Source organism: Vombatus ursinus, unplaced genomic scaffold (genome assembly GCF_900497805.2).
Source record: "Vombatus ursinus unplaced genomic scaffold, bare-nosed wombat genome assembly UNPS02005286.1, whole genome shotgun sequence".
Classification (NCBI taxonomy): domain Eukaryota; kingdom Metazoa; phylum Chordata; class Mammalia; order Diprotodontia; family Vombatidae; genus Vombatus; species Vombatus ursinus.
Genome location: NW_020945064.1, coordinates 12,423,189 through 12,436,827, shown reverse-complemented (window position 1 = coordinate 12,436,827; position 13,639 = coordinate 12,423,189). Strand labels below are relative to the sequence as shown.

At 46.7% G+C, this 13,639-nt stretch overlaps 1 protein-coding gene and 1 long non-coding RNA gene across 5 annotated transcripts in view; both read left to right on the top strand.

Moving 5' to 3' along the window:
- Positions 1-13,639, top strand: part of GSE1 (Gse1 coiled-coil protein) — a 789,996-nt gene that overhangs the window by 233,655 nt on the left and 542,702 nt on the right. The window lies entirely within an intron of this gene.
- Positions 2,346-7,504, top strand: LOC114032422. Of its 2 annotated transcripts, XR_003567829.1 has the most exons (3): positions 2,346-2,528; positions 5,430-5,534; positions 7,125-7,504. It is a non-coding gene; the product is annotated as an uncharacterized LOC114032422 (long non-coding RNA). The 2 variants fall into 2 exon arrangements; XR_003567828.1 differs by lacking the exon at positions 7,125-7,504 and having other exon boundaries at positions 5,430-6,070.

Sequence of the window (13,639 nt, the reverse complement as noted above, 5' to 3'; positions counted from 1 at the left end):
TCTTCATAAACACGTTGACCAACAACCCTGACAGAGCTCTTCACATCTTCGTCCCTCTTTGCCTCACCTGGAGAAAAGTCACTATTTAGGTAATCATCTCAGACAACAGCCAACCCCTTTTGCTATGCCCTTGAGAAAATCTCATCAGTATTCAAGACTGGGAACCCTTTTAGTTTTTAATTCTACCCCTACCCCATTAAGGAAGGATGAAGGAGCTGAGTTTAACCGTGAGGGTCTAGAGAGGATAGAGCAAAGATCACCTAATCCCAGCCTCTTAGATTTGGAGGGCACTTCCCTAATCCTCTGACCTCAGAGGGCACCTTCCAGGCTCATCCATCACTCCTTGGACGGGTCTAAGGATTCACTTTCCTGAGAAGAGGCTGCATCTGATGGAGATTTCTCCACAAGCAGAGAGCATGTATTGAGTGTCTCTTTTCAAGTGGTGCTGTGCTCTGGAGACTCATTTTAGAACAGAGGTTGGCAGCCTTTCAGGAGTGGCTTGCCAAGACTTTATTTATTCATTGAGGTGGGTGGGGGCACCTGGTCCTAAGAAAGCGTTAGATAGTTAAGAGCAGCCCAGGTGTGAGGAACAATCCCTTTCCAAGGATCTCTCTCACGGGCCCAGTCCTCCTTGGTTTGGGAACGGCTGTTACAGGGGTCTCTTTTCTCCCAATTTGGTCTCAATAAAGTCACAGGGGTGAGCAACCTTTGTGAAGCTTGATTCAGGCAAACTGCTGCATATGAGGCTCTAGAGGGCCACATGTGGCCTTGAGGCCTCAGGTTCCCCACCCCTGTCCTGGGAGGTTCAATCGGTGAAGAGTAGATTTCATGGTATTGGCCAATCCTCTGTCCTAGGGATTTGGGAGACTGGGGGCAGGGGAGAAGCAAAGATTCTATTATGAAACATGGTTGTTACAGTGGAGAGTCAGCAATTAGCAGTGACATTGGGACCTGACACCTACATAGTGTTTAGAGGAAAGCACTTCCGATTTGGAATCAGAGGAAGGACCTGGGTTTGAATGCTGATGTCTGTACTTAACCAGTTGAGACCTCAATTTCCTTATCTGTAGATGAGAGATAATCATCAAACTTACCTCACCCAGCTGATGGGAGGAGCTGTCTACATTTAGCAATAAAGGGATAGAGAGGGCTTAAAAGGGGGAGAAGGATCTGTAGGGGAGAGGCAAGAGTGAAACCTGTAAAGGTTCCTGACTCTGGGAAAGGAGGATGGGAGTTTAATCCCACCTCAGAGGCTCACAACCTTTATGACCTTGTCCTAGCTGTGTAACCACCCAGGGCCTCAGTTTCCTTATCTGCAAAATGGGAGAATCTGACCACCTGCCATTTAAGGTCACTTCCAGTCCCACAGCTGCATTCCCATCATCTTGGTGTAAAGGAGTGTTAAGAAAAAAAGAACTGCTTATAGAAGTGAATGTTGAAAACTAAAAACAAATAAATTAATTAAATTAAAAAACAAACAAACAACTGACTTTTCCCTTGGATACTCTCTGACCTTGGAAGAATGCCTGAGGTCTCATTCGGGAGTCACTTGTGCAGGCACCCATCTACTTCATGCCCACACCCTCCTCTCCACCTATGTGAGTGCTGTCCTTCTTCAAGACCCACTGGAAATCCCGTCTTCTCCCCAAAGTCCTCCTCATCTTCCCAGCACCGACTGGGTACCAGTCATCTAACCCTTAGTCAAGGATGACTCAAGCTGCCATATCAATGCATGTGTCTTACCTTCAGATCCAGGTTGTAAGCTGCATGAGGATTGGTAAAAATCTTTGCTACTAACCACCGAATAACCCAGGTGTGCAATCAGGGGTGCGTCGCCGGTTAGTTGTTTGATTTCTAAGTAGTTGAGCGTGGTTCTGGTCTTGTACCTGGACAACATCTGACCTCATTTCCCAACCTCTCCCCATCTCATCATGGCCAGCTTGGCAGATCTGCTCAGCAGCAAAACACCTGAGGCACCCAGTGTAAAAGGGGCACTGGCAGGACCCAGCCTGCCCTTCCCCCTGTTTCCATTCAAACCAGAACAGGGACCTGGAAGACGTTCCCCTTCAGAGCACGTGGTGCCTACCCCCCGGGCACCTAGTGGATACAGACGGGGCCTCTTCTTGTCCCTTTGGTATGAGACCTGGGCCGAGGACCAGGTGAGGAGGTGGGTGGCATGTGGAAACACCAGGTGAGGAAGCCAAGATCAGCTAGCAGCTTTCCCTGCTGCCAAAACAAACTCAAACCCAAGGTTCACCCTTGCACAATAGAGTGATTGTATCTGTTTGATCTGTAGAAACCTTTGGGTGAAGGGGGCTCTTTTTTCTTTTCCAGAGGAACCAAGAGACATTTTCTGGACTTTCTCTTTCAAGAGATCTGCCTCCTTCCCTCCTTAGAGTAAACGGTCTTCGAGGTCTTCTTCCTCATCTCCTCACCCCCAAATACCTCTTATTCTCCAGCCTGTCTGGACTCTGAATGGGCAGATTGTTTGTTTCTGAGTACTGTCTGGATCTGGCTTCGGGTTTGGGGTAAGTGGGAAGGGAGATGGTGGATTTGGCTCAAGAGTGGACAAGCCAGCAGGACAGAGAGGACGGTGGCTTTGCATTGTGTGTGGCCTCAATCCTGTGGCTGGCCTGGCCTCCCAGGATTCCTGGTCCTCTTCCCAGTCTTCCCCACCCCTGCTGGCTCCAGCAGCTGACCAAGCAGAGGGATGGGCTAAAGCACGGTGGGATTGAGGCCCCCTAGATCAGTCTATCTGATCTAGCAAAGGAGGAGTAGGAGGAGAGAACAGGTGGTTGGGTGATAAACGAAGCAAAGGCCAAATAGAACCGAAAGGGGACTTAACAAGGTTACCAGTGAAATGAGGCTGCTGACCTCAGCCTAATGTAATTCAGTTCTGAGCAGTTTTCTCCTATCCATTTTTCAAAACCTCTGCTCAAGATGTCCTCCAGTGGCATCCTAACCCTAGGCTCTCTGGAGCCTGAGTTCTGCCAGGGTCTACTAATTCAATTCATTTAGAAGGTACCCTCTATATGAAGGGCACTGGGTTAGGTGTTGGGGAAATGGAGGCAAAGATGAAACCTTTCCTGCCTTCAAGGAGCTTATGAATAAAGAGCCCTAAGTTGCTAGAAGGAAGGAAGGAAGGAAGGGAGGGAGGGAGGGAGGGAGGAAGGAAGGAAGGAAGGAAGGAAGGAAGGAAATATGGAAAGAAGGAGGGAAGGAAGGAAGGAAAAATGAAAGGAGGGAAGGAAGAAATGAAAGAGGGAAGGAAAGAAGGAGGGAGGGAAAGAAGGAAAGAGTGCTGGGGGACTTAGCACAGTGCCTAACATATAGTAGGCACATAATAAATGTTTATTGACCGACTGAGGACAGTACATAGAAGCAGGGCAAAAGATAAGACCCCACTTCCTGACCTTACTAGATCTTCCAAGCTCAGTAATTGTTCAAGACCTGCTATTAAAGTGATGATGAAGGTGGTGGGCGTGGGGGTGGTAATGATGATGGTAATGACAGCTAGCACTCCCATAGTGCTTTTAAAATTTACAGATGGTGTTTCATTTTATCCTCATGGCAATAATCCTGGGAGGTAGGTACTATTGTTAGCCACACTTTACAGATAAAGAAACTGAGTCAGAAAGAAAATCTGACTTTCCCAGGGTTACCTAGATATTGTGTATGAGGCCAAGTCTTTGCCAAGAAAACTCCAAATGGGATCACAAAGAGTCAGACATGACTGAACAATAACAACAATAACCCTGTGAGATAAGCAGTGCTGGTATTATTCTCCCATTTTTAGAGGGATAGACTGAGGCTTAGAGAGGCGAATGAAGTGGCTGGCCCAGTCTCACACGGCTAATCAGTGTCAAAGGCATTATTTGAACCCAAGTCTCTGGATTTCCGAGGCCAGAATTCCTTCCCCTCCATGACAGGTAAAGGAAGAAGAGGGGAGGAATCCTAAAGCACTCTAAATCTTTGAGGTCCTTAGAATAAATATTATCCCCATTTTAGATGAGGGATTTGGAAACTGAGGCTCAGTTTCTAGTCTCCCTAAAGAGTGGCTCCAAGTGAAAACAGTCTTGCATTCATGGAGTTTCCAGTTCGTGTTGATGTGACTGGCCTGTAGCCTGTCTGTAGGAAGGCTACCTGTATTTGCATCCCGAGCAAGCGGATAGGGAGGATGCTTTATGGAAAGGCCTTCTAATCCAGCTGTTTGAAACTGAACGACCCTATTTAGCGGGTGATGCTTCAGTTGTGAGAGGGGGCTGCTGCTGCTAACCCTCCCCCCACCCTTGCATTGACAAAAGAGGCTCCTAAGCTTTTAAAGTAATTAACCAGGTGCGGCTCTGTTTACACAACACAGCCTTGGGGGAGGTGGGCGGCAGGGGAGGAGGGAAGCGTCTGCCTCCCCAGAGACACCATTTGCTTCTGGAGCGTCACAGACGGAGCTCTCTGAAATGGCAGGGAGGCTGCAGCCTAGGGTTTGGACAGGGGAGGAGCTCTGTGTGTTTATGGGCCTGTCCCCGGGCTTTTTTTTTCTGCATGGGGCTTGGACTGATCTGCGAGTCTCAGAGAGTGCGAGACCTCCCAGAGTGTGAGAGACCTCCCAACCTGCAGCAGAAGAGAAATCGCTTCTGTAACATCCCTAACCTTTGAACATCGTGTGAAAGCCAACTCACCAGGGACGGCTTGATGCTGAAATGTCTAGAGTCCTGGACCTGGAGTCAGTAAGACCAGAGTTCAGATCTGGCCTCTGAAGCTTACCAGCTGGGTGACCCTGGGCAAGTTACTGAACCTCTGTTTGCCTTGGTTTCTTCATCTGTAAAATAGGGATACTAATAGCACCTGGGAAGCTAGGTAGTGCAGTGCATGGAGCACTGGGTTTGGGGTTCCTGAGTTCAAAGGTAGCCTCAAACACCCATTAGCTGTGTGACCCTGGGCAAGTCACTTAACCCTGTTTGCCTCAGCTTCCTTATGTGTAAAATGAACTGAAGAAGTGACAAACCACTCCAGTATCTTTGCCACGAAAACCCCAAATAGGGTCATGGGAAGTCAGACATGACTGAAAATGATTCTACAACAGCAAATAGCACCTACCTCCCAGGGTTATGGTGAGGATTAGATGAGATAGTATTTGTAAAGTGCTTTGCAAGCCTTAAAGTGCTACCTTCCACTCTTTGTGACCTGGTTTGGGGTTTTCTTGGCAAAGATACTGACATGGTTTGCCATTTCCTTCTCCAGTGGATTAAGGCAAACGGAGGTTAAGTGACTTACCCAGGGTCACACAGCTAGTGAGTGTCTGAAGGTGGATTTGAACTCAGGTCTTCCTGATTCCAGGCCCAGCACTCTATCTACTGAGCCATCTAGCTATTGTAACCTTCCGGGGCAGCCTGGTCACCTCTGACATGCAGCCTGAATCTGTCTCCCTACAGTTTCTGACAGCTGGAGCCAAACCCATCGATTCTAATCCTTCTTTCATGATGACTGCTGTTTAAATCCCTGAAGACATCTCTCAAGTCATCCCACTAATTTTTCAAGTGAGGAAACTGAGGCCAGCAAAGGCGAAAAGACTTGTCCTTAGTCCAACATGTAGTAAATCAAAGAGGCAGGATTTGAATCCATCCTCTCTGACTCCAAATCCAGGGCTTTTCCCCACTAGACCCTGTTGCTTGCTTTTCCAGGATCAACGATTCCATTTTGTTTAACCGGCCTTTCTAGGGCACGGTTTTCAGTCCCTTCACCATCCCTCTGGACTTGCTCTGGGCACCTTCCAGTTTGTCCATGTTCTTCCCTAAATGTGGTACCCAGAATGGAATGTGAACAGATTGTGCAAGTCTGACTAGGGCAAAGGACTCTGGGAGCATCACCTCCCTCGTTCTGGACGTGGAGCCTCTGTCAAGTCAACCCAAGCTCACATTAGCTGGGAAAGTGGTTCACTTCTGGCCATGCTCCCAGTGTGGCAAGTCGACCTGACTCTTGGTCTCTGCTTCTGGTCCAGCTCCAAGGAGCCAGGAGAATGCCTTTCTTTGCAAGGGGTTGCCAAACCCAGCCCATTAAAAAAACCCAGAAAAGCTGAGAGACTTACTTTCTCTTCATTGCTCACCTACAACCCTCCATCCCCCATCTTCATGCCTCGGCACTGACCATCCTTCTCCCTTTGAGATGTGGTTCAGGCGCCATCTTCTGAATGAAACCTTTCCTGATTCCCCAGTTGCTAGTGTCCTCCCCCTCCCAAACTACCTCATATTTAACCATTATGTGTATATTAACTTTGTGTTTATACTGTATATATTTACATATGTCCTAGCTGTCTGCCCCATTCAAATGTGAGCTTTTTGTGAGTAGTGATCATTTCATGTTTGGTAACTTGTCCATCCCCTAGCTCAGTTACTGGCGCATGGTCAATGCTTAATAAATACTTGTTGGTTGGTTGATTGACCACCAAGGCCTCACAGGCAGTCAGTAGCAAAGCCAGTATTTGATCCCACATCTTCTGACCCCAAGTCCCATGTTCTTCTCTCTACCTCTAAAATAACCCTCAGGTAATTGCCCAAATTGGCTAGTGGCTTAGAGGGTGAGATAAGGTAACGGGAGATTCCTGGTTCTTAGGTCTAGCAGTTCCCTCCCAACCCTCCATGGCTAATGCCTTCCTTCTGATTACAATCCACTATCTATCTATCATCTATCTATCTATCTATCTATCTATCTATCTATCTATCTATCTATCTATCTATCTATCTATCTGTCTGTCTGTCTGTCTACCTGTCTATCCATCCGTCCATCTGTTTATGTCCCTATATATCTATCTATATATCTATGTACCTATCTCTGTCTATATCTGTATCTATCTACCTGTCTATTTGTCTGTATATCCATCCATCCGTCCATCCGTCTGTCTGTCTCTCCCTCTCTCTTTCTCTCTCCCCCATCTCCCTATCTCTATTTATCTCTCTATCTCTATCACTATCTCTCAATCTCTATCTATGTATATATCTGTCTCTATCTCTATCGCTGTCTCTATGTATTTTATATGCTTATAGTTGCTTGTGTGTCTCTCTTGTGTGTCCATTAAAATGTAAGCATCTTGAGGACAGGAGCCATGTTTTTGGCTCTCTCTGTGTCCCCAGATCTTGGCATAATGCCTGGCACTCGGAAACCCTCAGTGAATACTTGTTGACCTGCTGGCTGGAAGGCGGAAGCCGGTCATGGAGCATCAGAAGGATGGGATCCTGGGAACGGCGAGTGACTTAGGGAAACAGGACCTCTATACAAATCCTCCAGTGAGAGCGTGTTTCTCCTGTCCTTGGCAATCAAGTCAGGCTGCAGCTGAAGCAGCTTGAGCTGTGCTTGATGGGATGGAGGAAGTTACCAGAGAAAAAGGAACATGGGACTGTCATGTCTGGGTATTCTGCCCAAGGGGCTTCATTCTACAGGCAGGGATATGGCATCCATGCTGCCACCACCTATGGAACACACGAAATAAAACATGTGGGAGCAAACCTCTGCCCCAAACTAGGGATCAGACTGCTGTTATGTTCTCCCCGTGCAGTCTGGCCTGGGTGCTTTCTGATGCATTAACAGGGACACAAATCTGTCTTTAGATGAGGTGTGGGGAGGGACCAGATATGGGGTGAAGAGCAGGGAGGATTATGCCTTAGGGCCTCAGGGTACTGAGGACAGGGAGTGATCGTGGCCCCTTGGAGTCTAGTGGGCTTGGGTCTCAGACTGTGCAGTGCAGCTCTGGGGTCTCAGTGAGTGTGCAAGACACAAGGCTAGGTGGAAGCAGCTGCTGGTTGTTTAGTGACCTCCGCGGGCTCAGTGGGCTCCCCCCTTTCTTCCCCTCCTCCCACCCAGACAGAGCCAGATGGAGATGCTTCTCTAATGCTGAAGGTCTGAAACCTAATTAGGAGATTGAGAGCAATGGTTTGGAATCTCTTGGTGACTAGAGAGAGAGGGGAGAAGAAGGGGGAGTACAGAGAAAGAGGAGACAGAGGGGAGAGAGAGGGGGAGGGGGAGGGAGAAAGAGAGGGGAGGGAGGAGAGAGAGGGGAGGGAGGGAGAAGAGGGAGGGAAGGAGGGAGAGGCAGCGAGGGGGAGGGGGAGGAAGAGAGACACAGGGAGAAAGAAGAGGGAAGGAGAGGGAGAGAGAAGAGGGAGGGGGGAGAGAGAGAGCAGGGAGATAGAGAGGGAGGAAGAGAGACACAGGGAGAGAGAAGAGGGAAGGAGAGGGAGAGAGAACAGGGAGGGGGGAGAGAGAAGATGGAGGGGGAGGGGGGGAGGAAGAGAGACACAGAGAGAGAGAGACAGAGGGAGGGAGAGAGAAGAGGGAGGGGAACAGAGAGGAGAGAGAGAGAGATACCAATCTCCCCCATTAAGTGGAAGAAGGAACTGAGGCCCTCAGAAAGGAAGTGAGTGGTCCTAGGTCACACAGCCAGCCAGTGGCAAAGCTAGGTCCCCCAAGTTTCCATCCAGGGAAGCAGCAATAAGTCACCCTTCTCTCATCAAACACCTCCCACCTCACTCAGCACTCCCATCAATAAGCGGTGCCTTGGGGCAGCTAGGTGGTGCAGTCAATAGAGTCTCTGTTCTTGGAGTCAGGAGGACCTGAGTTCAAATCCAGCCTCAGACACTTAACACTTACTAGCTGTCGGCAAGTCACTTAACCCCGATTGCCTCACCAAAAAAAAATAAAAATAAGCGGTGCCTCCCTGCTCCCCAAGGCTATTGTATTTGGATGGAACCTCAGATAGCATCTCAACTAACTCCCATTGTTTTAGAGAGAAGAACACCTAAATTTGATGAGAAGTCAAAAAGCCTCCTCCTCAAAGGGCAGGCCTCTGGACCTCCAGTCCACTGGCTTGCACACACTTGACCATTCTGGTAACCACCCCAGACACACTCCAAGGGGTTAATATTAAAGGATTGCATTTTTACACTCTAATGCCCTTCATTACCTTCTCTAGAAATAACAATAGTATAGATTAAGTTCACTGGCATGATAGTAGTTAAAGTGATGGATACATAAACATTAGCAATACCTAAGGGACATTAGATACCTTCTGGGCGAGGACTTCTTAACCCTGTTTGTGTCATGGACCCCTCTGGCAGTGGGTCTGGTGAAACTATGAACCCCTTCTCAGAATCATGATTTTAAAGCCATAAAATAAGACTCATAGGATTGCAGAAGAAACCAATTGTATTGAAATACAGTTACCAAAATATAAAAAAAGACAAATTCCCAAACCCCAAGGTTAAGAACCCCTGATCTAGGCCAACCTACTCATTTTACAAAAGAGGAAACTGAGGCTTGAGGAGAGCCCTGAATTTAGAGTCAAAAGATGTGGGGTGACATTTCAACTCTTGTACTATAACCTTGGGGAAAGAGCTGGCTGTGGGATCAGAGACCTGGGTTCAAATGTCATCTCCAGTGGAGTTTTACCCTGAGCAAGTAGGCAGTTTGTCTTCTTGGGTTTCAGATCTGTCCTCCATAAAATGAGGGGGCTGAACTAGCCAGCATCTCCTCTGACCCTTCTGGGCTTCAGTTTCCTTATTTGTAATAATAATGAGCAACTAGTTTATATATATATATATATATATATGTATATATATATATATATCCTGTACATATGTGTACATACACACACATTGTGCCCCTGGGTAGCACCATAATGTATAGCGTGCTTGGCCTGGAGTCAGGAAGGCTCATCTTTCAGAGTTCAAATCCAGCGTCTGACATTTATTAGCTGTGTGACCCTGAGCAAGTCACTTAACTCTGTTTGCCTCAGTTTCCTCTTCTGTCAGGAAATGGCAAACCACTCCAGTGTCTTTGCCAAGAAAACCCCAAATGGGGTCACAAAGAGTAGGATGTGACTGAAGATGACTCAACCATCAAACATATGTACATATGTGTATAAACACAAAATAATAACAATAGCCAACATTTATATAGCACTTACCATGTGTCAGAAACTATGATATAGATAGATATATCAAGGTAGATAGATATATGATAGATATAGGTATCTATATGTATATAATCTATATATAGATTATATGACTTTAAGATTTACAAAGTCCTTTATATACAGAGTACTCCAAAAAACCTTAGTGCATTTTTAAACTATTAAAGCTTTCATGGCTTAAAACTGACCTAAGATCTTTGGAACATCCTATATATTATCTCATTTAATCCTTACAACCTTGGGAGGTGGCTGCTCTTTTTACCCCTTCCCTCATTTTACAGATAAGGAAACTGAGGCTAATAGAGGTCCATCAACTTTGCCAGGGTCATATAGCTAACACGTGTCTGAGGTAGGATTCAAACTCACATCTCCCTGACTCTCGGTAAAGGGCTTTAGGCCCAGTGCCAGCTAGCAGTAAAATGAAGAGTCTGGAATAAGTGACTTGGAAAATCTCCTCCAAGTAGTGAGTCTCCAAAGCCTCCAACTCACCAAAAGTAGCAGAGTGTGCCAACGGTAAAGGCGAAACTAAGATCCAGACCTTCAGACACCCCACCCAGGTTCTTTCCCCAACGCCACCCACTGGGATTCACCAGGGAAATGCAATACTGAGTTCGAGGTGAAGTTCATTCTCAAAGGCACCATTCCTTGTCTAGCCTGTGGGGTCCCCTGCATTTTTCCTTCCCCCCTTTTTCATCCTAGAGGTAGATTTATAAACACACATCTCCCTGTTGCTTCCTTTCCTCCCATAGTGCAGCTGATATGTCCCCTAGGTTTGGGCTCTGCCTGCAGGGAGGGGGTGGGGAGACCAAAAGTTTTGATTTTTTTGGCCTTTAAACCAAATCAAGAAGGGCTGGATGTTTGACAGCGATTTTAGTTTTAAACTGACCTCTTTCCTATTGTCAGTTCCTTCTCCAGCCTCCCTGGGGAGGTCGTGGAGGATACTGGTTGTTTTACAGATGTGGGAAGGAGAAGCAGGCTCATCTCTGTCCTCCCCGGCAGCAGCAGGATCTGCTTCCTCTGCAGAAGGACAGTGAGCTTCTTCTGTACCACCAGGGGACAGAGGGAGGCAGGCAGGCCCCATTTAGGTGTCCAGAGGGAGTTCTGAATCTGGAAGCATTCTGCTCTCCCAAAGAAACTGGGGAATCCAGATCAGAAACAGTTTTCATCAACAGGAAATATGCGTCCTTCCCCAGCAGCTCCTACCCCCAGCGCTTCCTTTTCGTGCTAGGTTTGGCCGGTTTTCTCTCTCTGTGGTTCCCTTCTCATCAGATGAGCAGCTCTAGAGAGATGTCCCTGCTTGATACCAGCACCATCTTCTCACACCATCACTCCCAGGAGTCCCAGTTTAGGGAGGGGGTTAACACCTAGACAAGAGAGTTCTGAGGAGGGAGACCAGTGAAGTCAGAATTTAGAGGGAAAAAGCTTTGGACTTTGAAATGAGGGGCTGGTGGGGCATCCTGAAGGTAGCTGAAGAAGCAGGTTTGGAGTTCAGAGACTGGACAACTACTGTCTTTTGCCTGTTTGTAGTACAGTGCCTGGCATGTAGTAGGTGCTTAATAAATGTTGATTGAATTATAGAATTCATTTTGCAAATTAATGTCTCAGGTTACCAGGGGGTAGCAGGTAGGAGGGCAAGGCTGGTTCATTTATTCATCACTGTTGTTACCAGAAAACCAAGTGCAAGTACGTACCTTCCTGCTAGAAACAGAGTGGCAGACATGGATAGGGAACTAGATTTGGAGTCAGGAGGACCTGAGTTCAAATCTTGCCTTAGATGTCTGTTAGCCATGTTGGATAAAACGGGTCTCAACAGCCTCGAAGGTCCCATCCACCTCTAATTCTATGATCCTGTCCTTCTGTGATAGAGCTCAGCCCTTGTAAGCATGGGACAACAGATTTTTATTCAATTCCAGTCCTTTGTCTTCCACCATATTGACCCTCTCTCCAGGGACTCGGTACTTGTCAGCTCTAGATGATTGGGTGGTGCTGACCCCCAACCTGGAAACTCATTTCCAGCAGCCAGGGGGTCACTGGCATGTTCTCTCCCTGGCCCCTGCTGGCCCTCTCTGATTCTGTCCTTTTCTTTCCAGAAAAGGAAGCTGCTGGCTACTCTGTGATAACAAGTCAGCTCACAGAGCTGAACGCTGGCCAAGCTCCTTGTGCTGACAAATAACACTATCCATGTGTCCTAGGGTTCATCAGTTGCCTCCGGCCAGTGGTGCCTACCAGGCAGAAACAGGCAATTTGGATTTCAGGGGGCAGGAGGGGATTATCCTACATAGTCCATAGAGGCAAAGATCTTAAAACCAGAGTCTCCTGGGCATCCCCCTGCTGGGATACAGAGATAATTGCCACCCTGCAACTGGAGTCTGCTGGGGAAGCCAGCTCAGCTGCTCCCCATGTGCCTCAATGGAGTGAATATCAGTTAAAGAGAGGAGCTGTGTGACACAGAGAAAGGAGGGAGGAAATAAGAGCGACAGAGAGAGACAGAGAAAGAGACAGAGAGACAGAGAAGGAGAGAGAGAGAGAGAGAGACAGAGAAGGAGAGAGAGAGATAGAGACAGAGACAGATAGAGACAGATAGAGAGAGACAGAGAGAGAACACTCAGGCAGCCTCTATAATCCTTGCACAGTGCTTGGTGTTTTCAGCTTGCAGGAGACCCAATTAATCATTATTAATTTAATCCACTATGACTTGGAGTCAGCCTGACAAGAGATCAGCCACAATTTATCCCACCTACTAAAGGGTGACCTTATCAGAATTCAATGAATTCATCATTACATTAAGAAAGGCTCCTAATGAATCCCTTGTCTGTCCAATTTACTGAATGACCATCATCAGTAACTGAGTCACTGGCTGAGCTCTCATGCCCTACATCCCGCTGCAGGACCATTAGGGAGCAGTTGATTGGAAGGGAGGGTGGGTGGAGTGGGGAGGGAAGGAGGGAGGCCTCTTAATACCCAAAGTGAAGGACCTCACCTTTTTCACTAGAGGTCACTGTTGTTGCAGCCCATCTGTGGAGTTTGGGGTTGGGCTCAGGTTTGAGTCTTTCACAATCTAGAAGAAACCAGCTAGGTGGTGGGTGCAGTGGGTTTAGTGTTGGGCGGAATCAGGACGACCTGAGTTCAAATCCTGTCTTAGATATTAACTAGCTGGGTGAATCTGGACAAGTCACTTAACCTGAAGCACATATCTGACCATGTTAGCCTTCCTATTCCTAAATTCAACTGCCTTCTTATTATTACCAGAATCCAATAATCCAGTAAACATCTATTAGGCACCTACAATGTGTTAGGCACTGTGCTAAACACTGGGGATATAATTAATAAAAAGAAAGTCCCTGTCCTTCAGAAACTCTTATATATATACACACACATGTATATGTGTATATGTATGTATGTAAAAGTATATATGTGTATATGTATGTATATATGCACATATATACACATATACATATATGTATGTATAATTTTAGATCTGATTCTGATATATTATTATTATTATGATATATAGCAGAATCAGATATAAACTACTATATATCATAATATACAACATACATCACTATATATCATGATATATTAATCCATATCAGAATATATGCCAGAAATAAATATATATCTGATCTATCAGAATCATAACATAAAACATTTCCTTCTCCAGCTCATTTTATAGATGAGGAA